The sequence below is a fragment of the Lissotriton vulgaris genome, chromosome 2_1 (assembly GCF_964263255.1).
Source record: "Lissotriton vulgaris chromosome 2_1, aLisVul1.2, whole genome shotgun sequence".
NCBI lineage: Eukaryota > Metazoa > Chordata > Amphibia > Caudata > Salamandridae > Lissotriton > Lissotriton vulgaris.
In genome coordinates this window covers 251,145,040-251,162,471 of record NC_141687.1, presented here as the reverse complement: position 1 = coordinate 251,162,471, position 17,432 = coordinate 251,145,040, and positions in this window count along the sequence as shown.

Sequence of the window (17,432 nt, the reverse complement as noted above, 5' to 3'; positions counted from 1 at the left end):
GATTGTACCGCAGTTTGGAAGTCTTTGGCTGGAAGGAAGGGTTTAAGTTTCCTAAGGGTGTTGATTTGGTAATTTGCTCCCTTACTTGCTTTGTTGATGTGTTCCTGCATGCTGAGATTGGTGTTGAGTGTTATGCCCAAGGATTTCGCTGAGTCCACGATGGTGGGTTGAACATTGAGTGCCGTTAGGTGTTTAAGCCACATTTGTGCGGTAGTGATCTTCGCGGGAGGTGAGATCAAAAGGAACTCTGTTTTGAGGGCATTAAGTTTGAGATGATTAGCGGCCAGCCAGGATTGGGTGCTACTGATCGTTGAGTTCAAGAGCGTGATGTCATTGGGTGATTGAAGTTTGAGATAAAGTTGGGTGTCATCAGCATACATGTGGAAGTGTACATTGGATTCTTGTAGCAAGGTGGTGAGAGGTTCCATAACTAGGTTGAACAAAGTTGGGGATAGGGAGGATCCTTGTGGTACGCCTACCGATACAGGTCTTGGCGCGGACATAAAGTTGTTGCTCTTGAATTTCTGCGACCTATTATGCAGAAAGGACGTGAACCATTTGAGTACAGTTCCAGATAGGCCCATTCTTGTGTTTAATAGTTCGAGTAAATTCTCATGTTTGACGGTGTCAAATGCGGAGGAGAGATCAAGGAGGATGAGGAGGCAGGTATCGTTATGATCTAGGATTTGGAGGGCGTCATCGATTATGTGAGTCATAGCAGTTTCAGTACTGTGATTTGCTCTGAAGCCTGATTGATGAGAGTTGAGAAGATCAAACTGAGTAATGTGTTTAGACAATTGTATTTGTACGCATTTTTCCAGCAGTTTGGCAAGAGTCGGAATGTTCGTGATGGGGCGGTAGTTGTTGAGGTCAGAGGGGTCGGCTGTAGGTTTCTTTAGCAAGGGTGTGACTTGTCCAACTTTGAGTGAGTCGGGAATGGACCCTTGTTGAAGTGAGCTGTTAATGATTTTAGTCCAGAGTGGAAGGAGCGACGAGGTAAGGACTTTGACAGCGTTAGCAGGAAGGGGGTCCGTGAGGTGATTGGAAGGTTTCAGAGTGCTGAGCAGTTTGCCAATTTCTTCTTCCGTGTAGGTGACAAAGGTTGACCAGGTGGCATTGTTTTTTGGTTTAGTTGGTGCTATGCAGTGGGGTTTGGGGTAGCGGCTTGCATCCATGAGTAGATCATTCTTTATGTTGTCAGTTTTTTGGATAAAGAAAGAAGCAAAGTCTTCGCAGGAGGGAGCTTCACCCATAGTGTTGAGAGGTTGGGGGTGTTCTTTGGATTGCGTTCGGATAAGCTCAAACAGCTTTCTCGGACGATTTTTGGCTAGGTCAAGCTGACGGCTGAAGAAGACTGATTTTGAGCGTTTTATTTTCCTGAAGTAGGCATTTCTCTTTTTCTTCAGGGTTTTTAGGTTCAGTGCAGAGGGAGCTGATCTCCAGGTGCGCTCTGCCATTCGCATGGCGCGTCTGTCGTCATTGAGACTCCCGTTGTACCAGGGATTGGAGATTTTTGCGGAGGCTTTTTTTTAGCTGCAAGGATGCGACTTCATTAATTATTGAGGACATAGTATTAAGATAGTGATCAGTCAAGGATTGGACGTCCTTAACGCCAGTAGGAGGAAATAGTAAGTTGCAGCTGTTGGGGGGCAGAGAGTTTGAGTTTAGTTTTTTCATGTCTCTTTTCCAGACTTTAGGCCTGGCGGATTGAACAGGGTTAAATTTAACTTTTTCATTGATGAAGAATGTGATAATATGATGGTCTGACCAGTCACAGGGTTGGATAGATTCGAGTTGGATAGAGGCTTCTTTGGAGATGATAAGGTCGAGGATAGAGCCTTTCTTGTGAGTTGGACTATTGCAGATTTGAGTGAGGTCAAGGGCGTTAAGGAAATTCTTCAGACCTTTTACCACCGCATCATTATGATCGTTCCAGTGGAGGTTGAAGTCACCAAGGTATATTTGTGTGAGTTGTCGCCCGGAGTTGGTTGAGATCATATCCATGATTTGCTGGGAGAAGGTAAGGTTGTCGCCGGGTGGGTGATAAACGCCGTGAAGAGTGCAAATCGGTTTGCCCTCACTGATAATATCGAGGCGATTCCGCCACCTTTTTTATTGCCAGTCCTGTCAAGTCTAGTGATGTGGTAGTTGGGGGGGAACCAGAATGTCCATTATAGGTGTAGAAGATGCTGTTAGCCATGTTTCAGTCATGATGATTAAGTCAAGATCCAGTTTTAGGATGAGATCGGCGATAGCGAAGGAGTGTCTTGCGGCTGATCTGCAGTTGAGGAGAGTGCATTTGAGACGGGGTGTGTCGAGGGTGGAAGGGGGTTCTAGAGCGAGGGGGACTTAACTCAGGTTACTATGGATAGCTATTCTGTTGTTCAGTGTGGGGGGTCTAAGGGGATTGGAGTGAATCGTAGGAATGGCAGTGAGAGTGTCGGGTGTATTGCTATGGGGAGCTGGGTCGTAGGAGCGGAGGAGGGCGATTGTGTCGAGGTCCGAGAGAGGATTACAGGAGCGATGGGGGCGGTTTTCGCGGTTGTGAACAGGGATTGTGGTCCAGTGCGGTGGGAGTCGAGTGCGAGAGTTCGCCGCCCGGGTGGAGGTCCAGTTGGGAGGGGAGGTGATGGTGGAGGCGCGTGCGGGCTGTCTGGGATGTGTGCTGAGTAATTGTTTGATGATGTGAATGTCTTGTTTGATCTGGTGGAGGGTGTTGGGTGAGGGGTGACTGGAGTGTGATAGGCAGAGTAGTTGTTGTTTGATGATGTGCATGTCTTCTTTGAGCTGGAGGAGGGAGGTCGTAGGGCAGTCCAGTGTGGGAGATGTGTTGGAGGTGGGGATGGGAGGGTCGGGCGTTGTGTTGGGGGTGGGGATGGGAGGGTCGGGCGTGGGTGACATCGGGGAGATGTTGGTGGTGTGGATGAGAGTATTGGTGGTAGGCGGAGAGTGCAGGGTGGAGGATGGGCGTTTATTAGTGGTGAAGGGGGCGCATGTACGGTAGCGAGGGGTGAGAATGGGGGGGGTGGGATTGTATGTGGTTCTTTGTTGAGGAGTCGTAGTTGAAGAGATAGGGGTGGCGTGTTCTGCGTGGTTGGTTAATGAGTGGAGGTGAGGGCTGAGAATGGGGGGGGGGATAAAGGGTGGGGTTTATCTGTGAGCGTGTCGATCAGATGCTTAGCTTGATTAGGTGGGATATGGGTGGGGGCTGTGATGTCATGGGTGAAAAGAATGGGAATGTGGGCTGGTGTATGGGGGGGAGGGGGTACGGCTGGTGTATGTGGGGCCAAGATCAATGTCAGTGATTGAGGGGTGTGGGGTAGCAGCAGTGGATGGGAGCATGGCTAAGGTGCCGGTGGTATAGGAGAGGTGCGTGTCGTTTTGGGGCTGCGCTAGATTAGCGGCGTTGTTGGTATGGGAAGTGGTGTCAGGGGTGAGCGGAATGGTTGTGGTATGAGTGGGGGTCAAGATGTTGGTGTGGGGGGGGGGGTGCGGCTGGTGTGAGGGGGAGAGGTCTGAGTCTGTGAATGAGGAATGTGGTGTGGCTACAGTAAGTGGAGGAATGACTGTGGTGACGGGGGTAGAGGAGAGGTGCGTGTCGTTTAGGGGCTGAGCTAGGAGAGAATGGTTGTGATTGGGGGCTGTGAGATCAAGGGTGATAGGACTGAGAGTGCTGTGAGTGGGGGTCCGTGGTTTGGAGAGGTGCTGTATGAAAGTGGGGAACAGGTTGTCTAGTAGTTCCAGGTTCCTGTCTGTGGATTGGATAAGGACAATCCCGTTGTTATAGATAGTGGTTCTGCCCGGTAAGAGTTGGGAAGGTGTGATGGTGAGTGTTCGGCCATGAGCGGATTTCCTAGCATTGGAGACGGTGAGTAAGGAGAGGAACGTTTTTCTCCATTGAGCTCTTCGTGTGGTGTGGAAGATGATATCAATGTTTACGGCACCATTGACCGGTGAGAAGTAGGTGTCTGCAAAGGGGGTTTCAGGGTGGGACCTCAGTAGATTGTGTTTAAAGCGTTTTGCAGCGTTTTGGTGAGTGCGGGTGGGTAGTTGATTCTATATGTGTGCTTGCCGATGAGCTCCATGTTAGGGTGACGGAATAGGTAGGGGCGTGTGGGTGCCCAGTAATCGCCGGTTGCAGGGAGTAATAGTGACACAAGTAACAGCCAGGGTATATGAGGTAGTCGTCAACGCAAACAGGGATAAGAGTTGTAGCAGGAGCGGAATATAGATGCAGACAATAACTTCCCTGGCACAGGGGCGGTACCGGAGGGCACCCAAAATATGTGCAGTAGTAATCAGTGTGTCCGGGAGGGAACGGTGTAATGAGTGCAGGTTACATCAGTGTGCCTACTTGGCCGTGTATAGGTCCTGTTTCCACTAGACTACACAGATTTCAAACTAGTTTGACGCCCCCAGCCAAATGCATGCTTCCTAGGGTTAATCGATGTCCCTGTTTGGAGGTGTTCAAGCTCTTTCCTGCATGAGGAACACCCCTCTTTAGTTCACAGCTCAGAACAGCAATCCAGAAAAATAAAATGCATTACGTTTAATTACTGCCACTCCTAAATTAAATCGTTAAGGCTCGCATTTCGAGTAGCAACAGCAGTTACCCGGCCTGTCGTGATTGATATCTCCAGGAACGCCGTGTAGTTAAGGTTTTTTCCCCTCTTCTCCACCTGGAGAGAGATCTCTAGGTAAAAGTCTGTAGGAGAATTAGGGGTGTGTGATAAGGGACAAACGAGCCTTGAGAAAAAAAACATTTAAATGTCTTTAGTAGTTTGCATACTAATGTTCAGGCATAATAAATCAAAACCGGAAACTGCTCGAAGACCTTCAGCAGTAGCTTATGCGTGCTCATAACAAACGCCCCATACAGCTGCCGCAAGCACATGAGCGTCCAAGTGATACTTGATGAAAAATGTGTTTTAACTGGTAAAGAGGGAGCTGTTTAGCCAAAGTCCGTATTTACTGGATTCATTCTCCTGTGGTAACTTTACTTGGAAGCCGTGGAATTGAATGCAGTCCAACGAGTGTCTGATCAAGTTACTTACGGGATCAACATATTTAATATATGCAGATCTGTAAGGTCTGATCAAGGAGTGTCCCATCGTGTGCATAGGAGTATTTTAAAAGTCGCCAAATGGTATCTCCTGGCGTTTGTATGGGAAAGAACTGGTAATCTGACACACTACAGGGCTATTGGTACAACTACAGAATTTGGATGCCAGCAGTTTCACCGCACTGCATAGGAGCATTTTAAAAGATGTACATTTCTGATGCATAACCTGTTTATGCTTTTAGGGAGTAGGTTGTGTAATAAGTGAACGGACAGAACTTACTCAACAGGCGCTTTCTATCTCCCATTTTGATTTCTCCTATCATTCTTCATCTCTGCCCCATTTCTGAAGGTGGACCTTCTTACATGCTCTGTCCCTCTTTGCCACCACTTTAATTTTCGCGGCGTTGCACCCTTTTAGCAAAGGCAGTCACCTGACACAACCTCTGGTTGCATAGCTTTTCAGCTCTCAATAAAGTGTGTTGTGTTACACACTAACGTTTGCGCCATCAAACCGATAAGATAAATGTTCACGGGTGACAAAAATTTGATCTACACAATTATTGAAAATGAAACAAAATGCATATTCACAACTGCAACGTTGAAGGGTACTATTTTTTTTTCTCCCTCTCTTTAAATCCTGTTTTTTTTTTTGCTGCACAAGAGTACATTTGTATTTTCTGGATACTTACTAAGTACAAACTTTTCCTTAACGAAGTTTGTTTTGTAAGCAACTGTGCACCTCAGACTTAAGGCACAGTTTTCCTTCCGGTTTAGATTGAGGAGATGTTCCTTCCTTGTAGGGGGGAACAAATAAGGGTTTTTTATTTTTACCTCTAGAGCTGAGATGGCTTTGCCTGTGAAGGCAGTACTTATTAGTGGGTGACAGTTGGAATGGCAGATGAGGGAGGCGAACTTTTTTTTAATCTTTTCAGGGTGGCATTGGTGGCCTTCAAGAAAATATTCCTTCTTTAAAATATTAGTTCATTAGCAAGAAACCTAAGTGGGTACTGGTGTTAGCTATCTTTAATCTGTTGCTATCCTATTGTTCTAGCTACCTAGTGTGATGCTGTGTTGGTTCCACTGACACTGGAGCCCCCAACTGCATTACAATCATACCTACATATTTTTCTAGGGTACACTAAGTAAGTCAGGTGATAATACTTAACAATATGGTGTTAACCTGATAGTCTTCTAACCACAGACTCCTCACAGTTTGATTTTCCTCAAGCGCCAGACTGGACTGGGACACTTTTAGGGCAATTCCCTTGCGTGTCAACAGGTGGTGCCGTGCAGCTTTGCGTTGAATGGGTGGTGTGTAGTTTTGCAGTTGGCTTACCTCTCCCCAAAAGGTGATATCAGGGCCTCAATGCACAATATATGCATGCTGGCTTCCGTTTTCTTTATTTCCTGCTGACTAGGATATGGAGCATTTTCAACAGAATTTTCCACCATAATTTTCAATAAGTGTGCAAAACGTCTGCCCCAAAGACTACAGCATTCAAATTGTGAATGGACCTGGCATATGTGTGTATGTTATATTGTCTGTGTAGTGAGCCTGTGCTCCAGGTATGACTGGCATGTCTGTGCTGCACCCAGATCAATAACAAGCAGACCACAAGGCAACACTTGTGTCGCTACACTCAACCGGTTGAAAAAGCAATCCTGGCTGAAGTCGAGGACATGCGATTCAGAGGCCACTCCCTGAAGTCCAAAGTGACACAAAACCCACAAGAAAATTGTCCTTCCACCGTTCAAAGTTGTGTGACTGAAGTTAACTGAGTCATTCAAAACATCGAGACAATGTAGAAGCAGGTCCTATTTTAAACATACCTCGAGCAAACAGGGACACTAACTTCCTCCAGCAAATGTTGGACATGGTCCAGATCATGAGTGCATCATCACTCAGGCCCCATAGAACTTTGAGAGCTCCCAGTTGGTTTACTGGTCACTGATCTGTGTTCAGTGCATTGTGCTCCCGACTTGTCAGAGGAAGGTGCTTTCCACGGCTTCTGTGCCACCCACTATTTCACCATTGCTGCCTTGACTGGCTCTAACGTCTGCCGATACTGACATCAGACACCGTCAATGGAGCAAATCGTTTCATCAGACTTGGAACCTCCGCCCCACTGGCCATACCTAGATTTTATGTCCACTCTAAACCAGACTATGCCAAGAGAATAATGTTGGGTACACTGTTGGCAATACTTTTGGCGACTTCTAGGATACTTTTCCCGACGGGGTAACAACTAATCTCACTATGGCAGCTGCCTTTACTACAGTAATTCTAAAAGCGGCTGAGGTACTTGACCTTATTCTGAGGTCAAAACTAATATCCTTATTGTGTTCCACAACCCAGAAACCTCCCCTTTACTCTGTCCCTGATTGATCTGGATAGCAAACATGATCTGCCTTACCCTTTTCTTACTCTGTTGGAAAAGATCATGAGAGAAAGTCAGTGGCTCAATCAGGTAAAATGAGTGGTACCTGGACCTTCTGGTTAGGAGCACAGGTTTCCCGATGTGGCTCATTTTTCACCCCAATAAGCAGTGACAGTCAAGGGCTTTGTATCACCTTTTTTTTGTTAGTGTCATCCTAGACAACAGATGTGTTCTTCCAGTAATAGTCCACTCGTGAACGCTCAATTGTTGGATTTTTTTTGTCTTTAGTGTATCATTGTCAGGCCTTGACAGCTGTTCATGGTGGTGGTTCAGGGCTTTTGCATGCTGTATCAGCCATAAATATGCCTGCCAAGATCTTTTGTGATACCACAGGGGGACCTCAATTTGGTTCTTTCCTACTTGATCTGCACACCCTTAAAACTGATGCCCTTTCCCCTTTTGCCCGATAACCATTAAGCAGGCATTCCTCATCACATCAGCCAGATGACGGAGTGAACTCCATCATACACTTTGTTCTTACTTGCCAAACTAGTTCACTGTGTGAGAACTGTATTCCTGCCCTTCCACATAGGGCAATCATTCACTTAGCTGTCTTTCGATAGACACCTCAATTCTCTGAGGAGGAAGATGGGCTACGTTCTTGACCCCACACAGGCACTCAGCTCGGTGATCAAACCAGGTTTGATCTGCTGCTCCAGAGCGATGAAAGGCGAAGCAGTTAAAAAGAGAACCATGTATAGGATTAAATTCTGGACACTGACACGCTTCGATTTCAGTGGCTCCATATTCATTGGCCTCAGGCTGAGAGCATCAAAAAAGTGATGTCTGTGAATAGAGATGGTGCATATATAGGAATCCTGATGTCACATCTGGGATGGACTTGCTTGACTCGGAACTGTGGGATGTAATTGCTGCTAATGTTTCTAGATCTACTGTGGACATCACAAAGTGCTGTTATATATATGTTTTTTCCCCCTAGAGTTTTATATAGCGCAAACTAGACCTGAAACATTGGGTATCGGAGTGCTTTACATGAGCACAGATGGGCCCATTCACTTTTTGTTAAGCAGGGGGAGATTAAGTGATTTGCCCAGAGGGACAGGATGTTGAACGTCATTGCTGATGCATGAACCAGGTTCTCCAGCTTCAAAGTTGACCGCTCCAGCCATAAGGCTACACCCTCTCCCCATATATACTCTACTTAGAAAAGATGTTATAAATCAAAGCAGCTGGCTCTTTTGGGCAATTCAGTGATATTCCCTTTGTCTACTAACACTTGCAGCAATAATAAGTTGATGGAGTCAGTAATTTCCAATCTGCCTTCAGCCATACAAGGTTCAGACGCCTTCCTCTTTTCCATGCTCGCTTTGTCATTGAGGTATTCAACAAGCACTGGCAATGCCAGTAGGTCAGCCTTCTGAATGGAAATGTCAGACTGATTTGGGCGTTTATGTATAAGCTATCCCATAACTTTGCACTCATTTTATCAACTAACTTATTCTTGTGTCCACCCTCTTAAAAGCCACAGTAAAGTACGCAAGGTCAACATTTGTAAAATATAAAAAAGATGCAAGTAAAAAAAGAAAATATGTTGGTGTCTAAACGTAGCAGTAATATGCTTATAATAACAAAACAAACGTGACCGCTGTCTGTTTTGTACTGACATTGAACATAGTCTATCCTGGCAAACAGCTAAGTCGGGCCTTCTGAAGAGATCCTATAAAGAATTACGTTTAATGCTTTATTTAACATGATGCTGAAACAATCCACACTTGTAAATAAATAGGTGTGAGGGAATGGGGTGTATCATATGGTTATATGACCACAGTGTCATACATTTACATACATTTTTACATCCAGTAGGTTTTGTTTTTAAAACCCTTCAGCTCAACCCTATGTAGCTGTGACACTGAGCTGCAAGGTGTACGCAGATAGAGCCATTGTAAATCATTTAAACAGCACCAAAACAAGTTGATATGACGCAAGAAATCTGACACCAATTTATAAAAATAGACTTTTAAAAATAAGAATCTATACACTAGAACAAAAAAGATCTGTCGGAGCGCCCATAAGTGATTGATTTTACAACCAATGATAAAGCAATTTCAATCGCCCATGAACAAACCCTGGCATGGTCAGCAAATTGGACACATTAAAACTTCTTCCAGGAAAGTTTGGGTATGTTCTCGTCGGTTAGAAGTACTTCGGGTGTCCAACTCCTGCAGGGAGATCAGCAAGGTCCTCGAGAGTAGCAACCCTCACAGAAGAAGCAGTCCTTTAGTAGTTCCAGACGCTTTATTCACGTTGCAATGGATTCCTATAAAGTGGTCCTGATGCAAGGGATGAAAGATGCCTTAAGTCCAGTCACACCGGACTACCAGTCTCCTGTGGTCATGGTCACAGGTTAATCCTTCCTCAGTTGATAATACCCCGGAGGGTCCCAGCAACTTTGGCCGCAGTCTTGGGGTCAGTGAACTGTGTTGGGTCTTGAGCCTCGGTGCTGCAAGTTTAGCAGCTTGATGACTTTGGGCTACAAACTTGCCCTAGCTGACTTCTTCAGCTGTTGTGTGCTTGTGCTGCGAACAGGAGACCAGTCAGCTGGCCCTTGGAATTCTCTTGGCCTGACTGGGCTCTGAAAGCAGCTTTCACTAGAGCAGAACATGGCAGGCACAGTCCCTTGCTTTGCTAGCAACCAGGTACTGCATCTTTTTGCTGGTCCCTCTATACAGCACAGCATTCCTCCATTGGTCCTTCCATGTTGGCTGAAATGGGGATTCTGGGTGCTTGGAGTGTTCTATTTATGGTTGGAAAATGCCCTCTGGGTATAATGTGGTTGATAGCTGTTGGGCCACTAGGTCCCCTATTGCCTGATAACCACTTCCTGGGAAGTGTGGCGTCTGGCTGTCCCAGGGTGCACCATTCTGCCAACTCCCATCATGGCGAGAACCCTCTCCTGGAACTCGAAGCTTCCTAGCCAACCCCCAGAGCCAGAGGTGAGGCTACTTAGTGGCTACACGCCCTTGCATAACGCGGTATGACAACTTGCTTCTCGTCTAAAGTTCCTATTGCCAGCCTGTATACCTAAACAAGAATGCCCATCTCCTAAGCGTTGGCCATTTGCCTTTCGAAGTTGCCTACTTTGAAGCTTGCCTTTTAGGTTAAAAGCCCTGTGGCTTCCTGCAGGATGGAGGTAATACCTCTCTACCGTACAGACCCCTATTGTGTCCTTTCCTGTGAGTTGTTAGCATGTCTGTCCCGGAGGGCAGAAAGCTGTGTACTGGAAACCATGTGCAACTAAAGTAGCAAGTTCTAAAGTTGCACTTTGCCCACCAGTGACATTAAATTCGATTTAACCATTAATTCTACTTATTCTTTTGATACCAAACTTTACCATCCACAGTAGGCCCATTTAGAATTTAGCAGGGCCGGGGTGCCAGTCTGTACCTCTGTACTTGCCAATGGGGATACTAGCCTTTCCACAGTGACGTCAATCTACGGTTTTCACTGCTGGAACATGTAAAAGTACATGCTCAGCTTTCAAACTGCAGCCTGCCTTGGGGCTTTGGCTGGGCCTGCTATAGTGACATACATACATTAAAAAGGGAGGTTTGTGCTTAGATATTACTTTAAATGGCAAAATTGTGTTAGAGCAGTTTTAATCTGCCTTTCCAGTCTGCAGCGGCAGACTGAGAGCCTCATTTTACCATGTACTTTTGGGGGCACAACTAGGGCTGCAGTCCATGAGATTCCATAACTTACAGGCCCTCCTGATACCATATACTAAGGACTTACAAGTAAATCGTGTTTTGCCAGTTTGGTATAAGTCATTTAAACCTACACTATTTTACAGGTCAGAGCACATGCAGTCCTGTTAAGCCTCCCAGGACATTTCGGAGCCTTTATGCCAGTACTCTGGTTAAAAAAAAAAAAAGGGACAAAACTGGGTTAAATCTGCAAAATGCCGGTCTCTTTGTAATCCGGCATACTGCCTTTGAAACTTCATAATTAACAGATCTGATCTAAAGCATCTGAATTAAATTTTCTTAGTAAACCAATCATCCTGTAGCTATTATAATTCCCTTGCTTTCCCAACTCTTTCCTACTACGGTAATCTGTGAGATTTCTGTGTTACGGAAATATTTGCCTACACGCCGCTTCAGCAATGTAGTAACTGTTTGCTTTTAAAAAAAAAAGGCAGATTGATTTTTTGAACTAGTGTTTTTTGCAATAAGAAAGGCACACCTACCTGCTTTGTTAGAATCTGAAAAGAATTCCCGGTGAACCAGTGTTGGAACCTGGGATGACAGGTCACCTAGGGTAGCCTGGCCTAGGGTAAGACACAATACTAGAGGCACAAGTGTGAAGGTTGCAAACCACCCAGCAGTAATTTCATGCAATAACACATAAAAATGACACTACACCAATGTTAGAAAAATACGTGCTTGTTTATAGAAATAATATACTCTGCTTTATACCTCTTGAAATCATAACTCAGTACATACAGATGTCATATAAAAGTAGTAACAGCACTTTCAGAAGTATCAACTTATCACATTACTCAGTCTTCACAGTACATCTCATTAAACTCTGCTAGATTGGCTCTCTAAAACTTTCATCACAACATTACTTCAGAAGAGGCAATGTCAGCACTTTTATTTAGTCAGGTATGCAATAACCATTACATTAGTAACCTTACAATTCCCCTTCTTAGCTTGTCACCTTCCCATCAAAGAACAATAGTTTCCCTGTGGAAAAGCTTGTACTCCCATAGAGAAGGTTACACATTTCTTTCCCCTTTATTATTGACCAAAGAAGAACTGGTTATAACCAATTAAACCAGCATTCAATGAAGCCCCGTCAGGGATTCCTTAAGGGCACTGCACTCCTGGGGACAGATTCTCTGTTCATTTACTCGTTAGATCTCAATCTCTGGCACTAGTTTTACTCTTGTTGTGGAAGTCACTTCCCCCTCGTGAATATCTCCTTACTTGTGTTTAAGTCGATGCTGGAACCTTCCTGCGCCAGAAGTAAGGGGGATTAACAGCTGATAAGGCCAAGGAACCGAGAGCTGGAAAGGCTCTCCCGCCTCAGAAGGCTCCTCAGCTCTCCCTTCCCCGCTCGGGCCAGCTCCTCTGTGTGGCGCTCGAGCGGAAGGAGAAAGGCAGATACAACGATGCCCCCAGGCCACTACCGGGCCTCTCAGCTCTCCCTCCCTGCTCGGGCCAGCTCCTCCGTGTGGCGCTCGAGCAGGAAGATAAGACAGAACACACTTGCAAGCGGTCGTGGCTCCCGGCGCTCCTCTTCAGCGCCGGTCCGGCGAAGACACTTCTCCAGCTGTCATGCGCGGTACGCCCACGCTGGCGCCGCCTCCTACTGCGCGAGCACCCAGGAAAGGACGCTTCTCACACGGGCCTGCTCGGTCCTAGGCCCCTCCTGAGGAGATTAGCGGATCAAGCGGGAGAATGCGCAGTAGCGCTGGCCACAGAACCCAGAGTCTCCCCTCTCACTTCCTCGATCAGCGCTGTCTCAGTAGCGCAATCGACACCCCAGAGGAGCCGGCTCACGAAAGGATCAGGGCAGCAAGGGTACTTCAATTAACCCTCTCACCCCACTCAGCCTCGCTCAGCAGGTCCAGTCACCGGTAAGGGGGAGGGACAAGGGTCTCAGCTACATGCAGGACAAGAACCTGCTTTCAACACTACAGATGGGGAGTAGAGCTGGTTTACCAAGTATAAAGCTCCCAGTTCTTTGTATTCCTCACAGATCTGCTAGCGCTCTGTACTGGACAGGGACAAATGAAAGGGGAGGGCACCCAGATCACTTCTCAGAGCAGGGATTCTTGCAGCTCCTCAGCCCACTGGATTTATCCCCTTCACCTGACTGGAGGCTCCTTACTGTCCAGGGTCAGCAGGACAAAACTAACTTGGCTAGGACAACAGGACTGGGGGGAAAGTACCTAGATAGAGGGCAACCCTTGTAGAGTAGACCACCCTTCAGGACCCTACCCCTACCAGACCTCAGCCTTCACTCTAGCTGTTCCTCACTGACAGACAAAATGTCTGTCCAGCATTCTGCCTTTTATAGGCTGACCCTCAGGAGTCCAGAAGGGACCAGAAGGTTCTGGAACACCCTATACTACTCTATGGGACTGGTTCTGGGTTTGGCAGTTAGGGCAGTTGGTAGCCACCATTTTGTGACTCCAGCTATTCCTGTCAGAACAGGCCTCTAGGCCTGAGGTGAAAAACCATGAGGGGGGGAAAGAACACCTATCCCCTTGACCAACACCTAGAAAAAAGCTAGTGGACCCAAAAATTAATAAAGGTATGAGGGGCAAAAAGGGGACAAAATAAATAATAAATTGGAGGGACTACGCAAAAAGCCAGACAGGTCTAACAACCAGTAAGTCCTGTAACCCTTACTGTTGGAATGGCATTAAGCATCACAGGCATACAGAAGTGTATAACCTGGCCTGAAGTAGATAACCTTCACTCACGCATACTGCTTACAGACAGATTAGTCACAGAGAAAATCTTCTAATCCCAAAGTTGGGTTTGTCAGAGTGGGTGAAAAACCTCAAAACCTTTCTCTGATAATCTGAGATTACATGCAACCAGCTACATGTTTACAGCCTGTAATATAATGTGATAACCATTCACTGTTGACATAACTTTTCATGACAATCCGGCTTATATGCTTTTATCACCTGCTTGTCACCATAACCAGCTCGGACCTACTGTGTTGGGCCGTATTTGCTACAAAGCAACCAGGTGGTATACTATAATATCACAATATTCATCTTCATCAGTATCTTCCTTTTGACATTGTAGCTAGAAACACCTACTCTGGCGAAGCATATTTCCGATTGGAAACTTCTCTCGTCCGCTGACAATTCACTCCTCACAGAGTCCATTTGCTGGCAGAGTATCTTCTGGAAGAAGGCAACGCCTTTGCAGACCTGAGCCAGATGCAGCAACAATGTACATGAAGGGGAACTCCACCCACAAGTCTTCCTCCAGTATGATCGTGATTTCGTGACATTATTTGACACCAAAGAAACTGCATAATGCCCAAGCTTTTCTTCTAGGGACCCACAGTCCATGGGCAATGCACTGGATGAACTGGTTGGGGACATTTGTCTATTCTTTTCCACCTCTCCCACTTCTGTTTGTAGCTCGAAGGCTTTGGCAGACATCCCTCACCCATATCCTGGTAGCTGCCACATGTGCCAGACAGCCCTGGTTCAACACCCTTCTCGAACTCTTGGGGGTTCAGCACGAGAGGCTTCCCAACAGGCCAGACCTCATTCAGAGCCAGGGTGAATTCATGCACCTGGACCACAAAACACTCAACCTTGGTATTTGGCTCCGGAAGTCTTGAAGTCTGGCTATCTAAACCTTCCTCTGGAATGCATGGACATTCCTAAGGAAGCATTCATACCCACCACCTGTGCCTGTGGAAACGTTTCCTCCACTACTGTTTGTCACATTGAACCTTTGGCAGCAGATACACCAGACAGTGTCTGCAACCATCTACAGTTCTACCTGTGGACAAGTCTACACTTCCATTCAACTCCACTTAGCTGCAGCGGCTGCTTACCTTTAAAACCGGAAACCCCTATTCCTCTCCAGGATTCCTGTTGGCAAAGCTTTTATGGAAGGTCAAAAGAGTCATTCCTCCAAGTGTCCAGCCACTTTATTGAATCTAAACCATGTTTTCACTGGGCTCTAGAGTCCTTCCTTTCAGCCTTTACATTCTTGCCCCGTTCAGTTCTCTCCTGGAAGATGGCCTTTCATGTCACGATCACCTTTTAGGTGTGTCAGTGAGCTCCAAGCTTTAACATTGGAAGAACCTTTTAGTCCTCAGATATAGAGTTGTCCTCTGCATTAACTCCAAGTTACTTCCTAAGGTGGTTTCTCCCTTCCACTTGTATCAATCCTTAAAGCGAACTGTTTTTTCCTTCAATTCGATTGTCTCCGAAAAGGCTCTCCAATGCCTTGTGTACTATGTAGATAAAACTATTTCGCAATACTCAACAGCTTTTTCTTACCATCTCAAAGCTGCTCTTTTCAAAACAGGCAATGCCCAGTGGATTGTTTTTTGAAAATTAAATTTTTATTTAGTTTACAGAAGGGAAACGCCAGCCAATCCGCACCGTAATGCAATGATCGAGGATTACGCACACCAAATCTTGTTACCCAATATACAGACATTGATAAAGTAGAGATAAGACAAACAGTCGGACCCCCCATAATTGGACCCCACCCCCCAGCCACTTCCCCCAAATTCTGTAGTATTTCTTGGGGCAGCCACATGCTGCATACATAACCTTCTCGTGTGGCGCACCAGTCCACCCTATACCGCCAACGACTCGCAGTTGGGGGGTTCTGGGCATTTCCAGGAGGCTGCAATGTCTCTTTTGGCCACCACCATCGCTGTAGTGAAGATTAATTTTTCGTTGCGTGACCCGTCTAACCCATCAGTGATGCCCAGGATTGTGTGCTTAGGGTCGTGTGGGACTCCCCACCCAAGAACCTTGGAGAGTTCCTCTTCGATGCCTTTCCGAATCTCATTAGAAGGGGACAGGCCCAGACCATATGGAGGAAGTCAGCGGGTTCATGGCCTCATCTGGTGCGGGCTAAGCCCTGCGCGATGAAGGCGCACAGGGGTAAGGTATGTAAATAGTAGAGCTGCACCAAGCGCAGCCTAGCATAAGTGGTGACTGTTCTTGGGGCCATAAGGGCATCTCGCCAGTTTTCCTCTTCCAAGGGGCCCGCCCAGTCCTCCCATTGTGTACGCAGTCGGTCCAAGGAAGTCGGGGTGTTGTTTATCAGTGTGCGGAAAATGCTGGAAATGCCACCCTTTCCCAGGTCCCCGAACATAATCTGGGCTTTGGGCGGGCTGTGGTCTGGCAGCCGCGTACTCATCGTAAGATGTAGGCGTAGGGCGTGTCGCAGCTGAAGATAGCGAAAGAATTGCGAGTGGTGCAGCGAGTACCTGGTTCGGAGATCTTCGAAAGAGCGCATGTGGTCCCCCACCCAAACATCTCCCAGCTGCGTGATGCCTATGAGGTCCCAAGCCGCAAAGCCCTGAAGCCTGGTCACCTCCTTGAGCCAGGTCCCGTGCCACAGGGGTGTGCACGGAGTCAGTTGGTGTGCCGCCCGCCAAGCCAGTAACACAGAAAGCGTCATCTCCGGAAGGCGTGAAGGAATCTGAGCCCCCATATACGAAGGATTGTATTTTGGCAAGTCCCAGCTCCCCAAGCTCGAGCCTATAGGCCAGATCGGACCACCCCTGTTGAACCAGTCATGGATGGAGAGAAGTCGTGTGGCTAGATGATATAGATAAAGGTGCGTCATCTCCAAAACTCCGTCAAACGAGGGGATCCTGTAAGTGTTAAGCGCTAGCCTGGACCTACCCTTCCCCCATAAGAACTTGAGTTAGGACGTCGAGTTCACGGAACCAGGCCCTGGGGCAGCACATGGGGGTGTTCTGAAGCATGTAAAGAAAACGGGGGCGCACCTTCATCTTAAAGAGGGCCACCCTCCCCATGGGGTTGAGGGGCAACGACTGCCACCGCTGGAGGTCCGTCCTGGCTCGCTTCACCAGTGGAGTGACATTGAGGGCCCAGCTAAGCTCCAGTAGCAGGGTCACCCAGTTCCCCAGATATTTGAATGACTGATGACGTAGGGGTATTGTGGACTGCCAGTCAAAGCATTTCCGGGAAAGGTGGAGGGGAACCAGGACTGATTTGTCGGGATTTAAACGGAGGCCAGAGGCCTGCTCAAAGAACCGCAAGATGCGAAGGCAATGGGGGCCCGACCGGGCAGGATCTGCCAGGTAAATTATGAAGTTGGCATAGAGGGCGATTTTATCCGAAGCAGCGCTGGTCCACTCCCATCCCCGCATCCGATTGCAAGACCTCATCAAGGACGCTAGGAGCTCCAACACTAAGGCGAAAAGCAGGGGGAAGG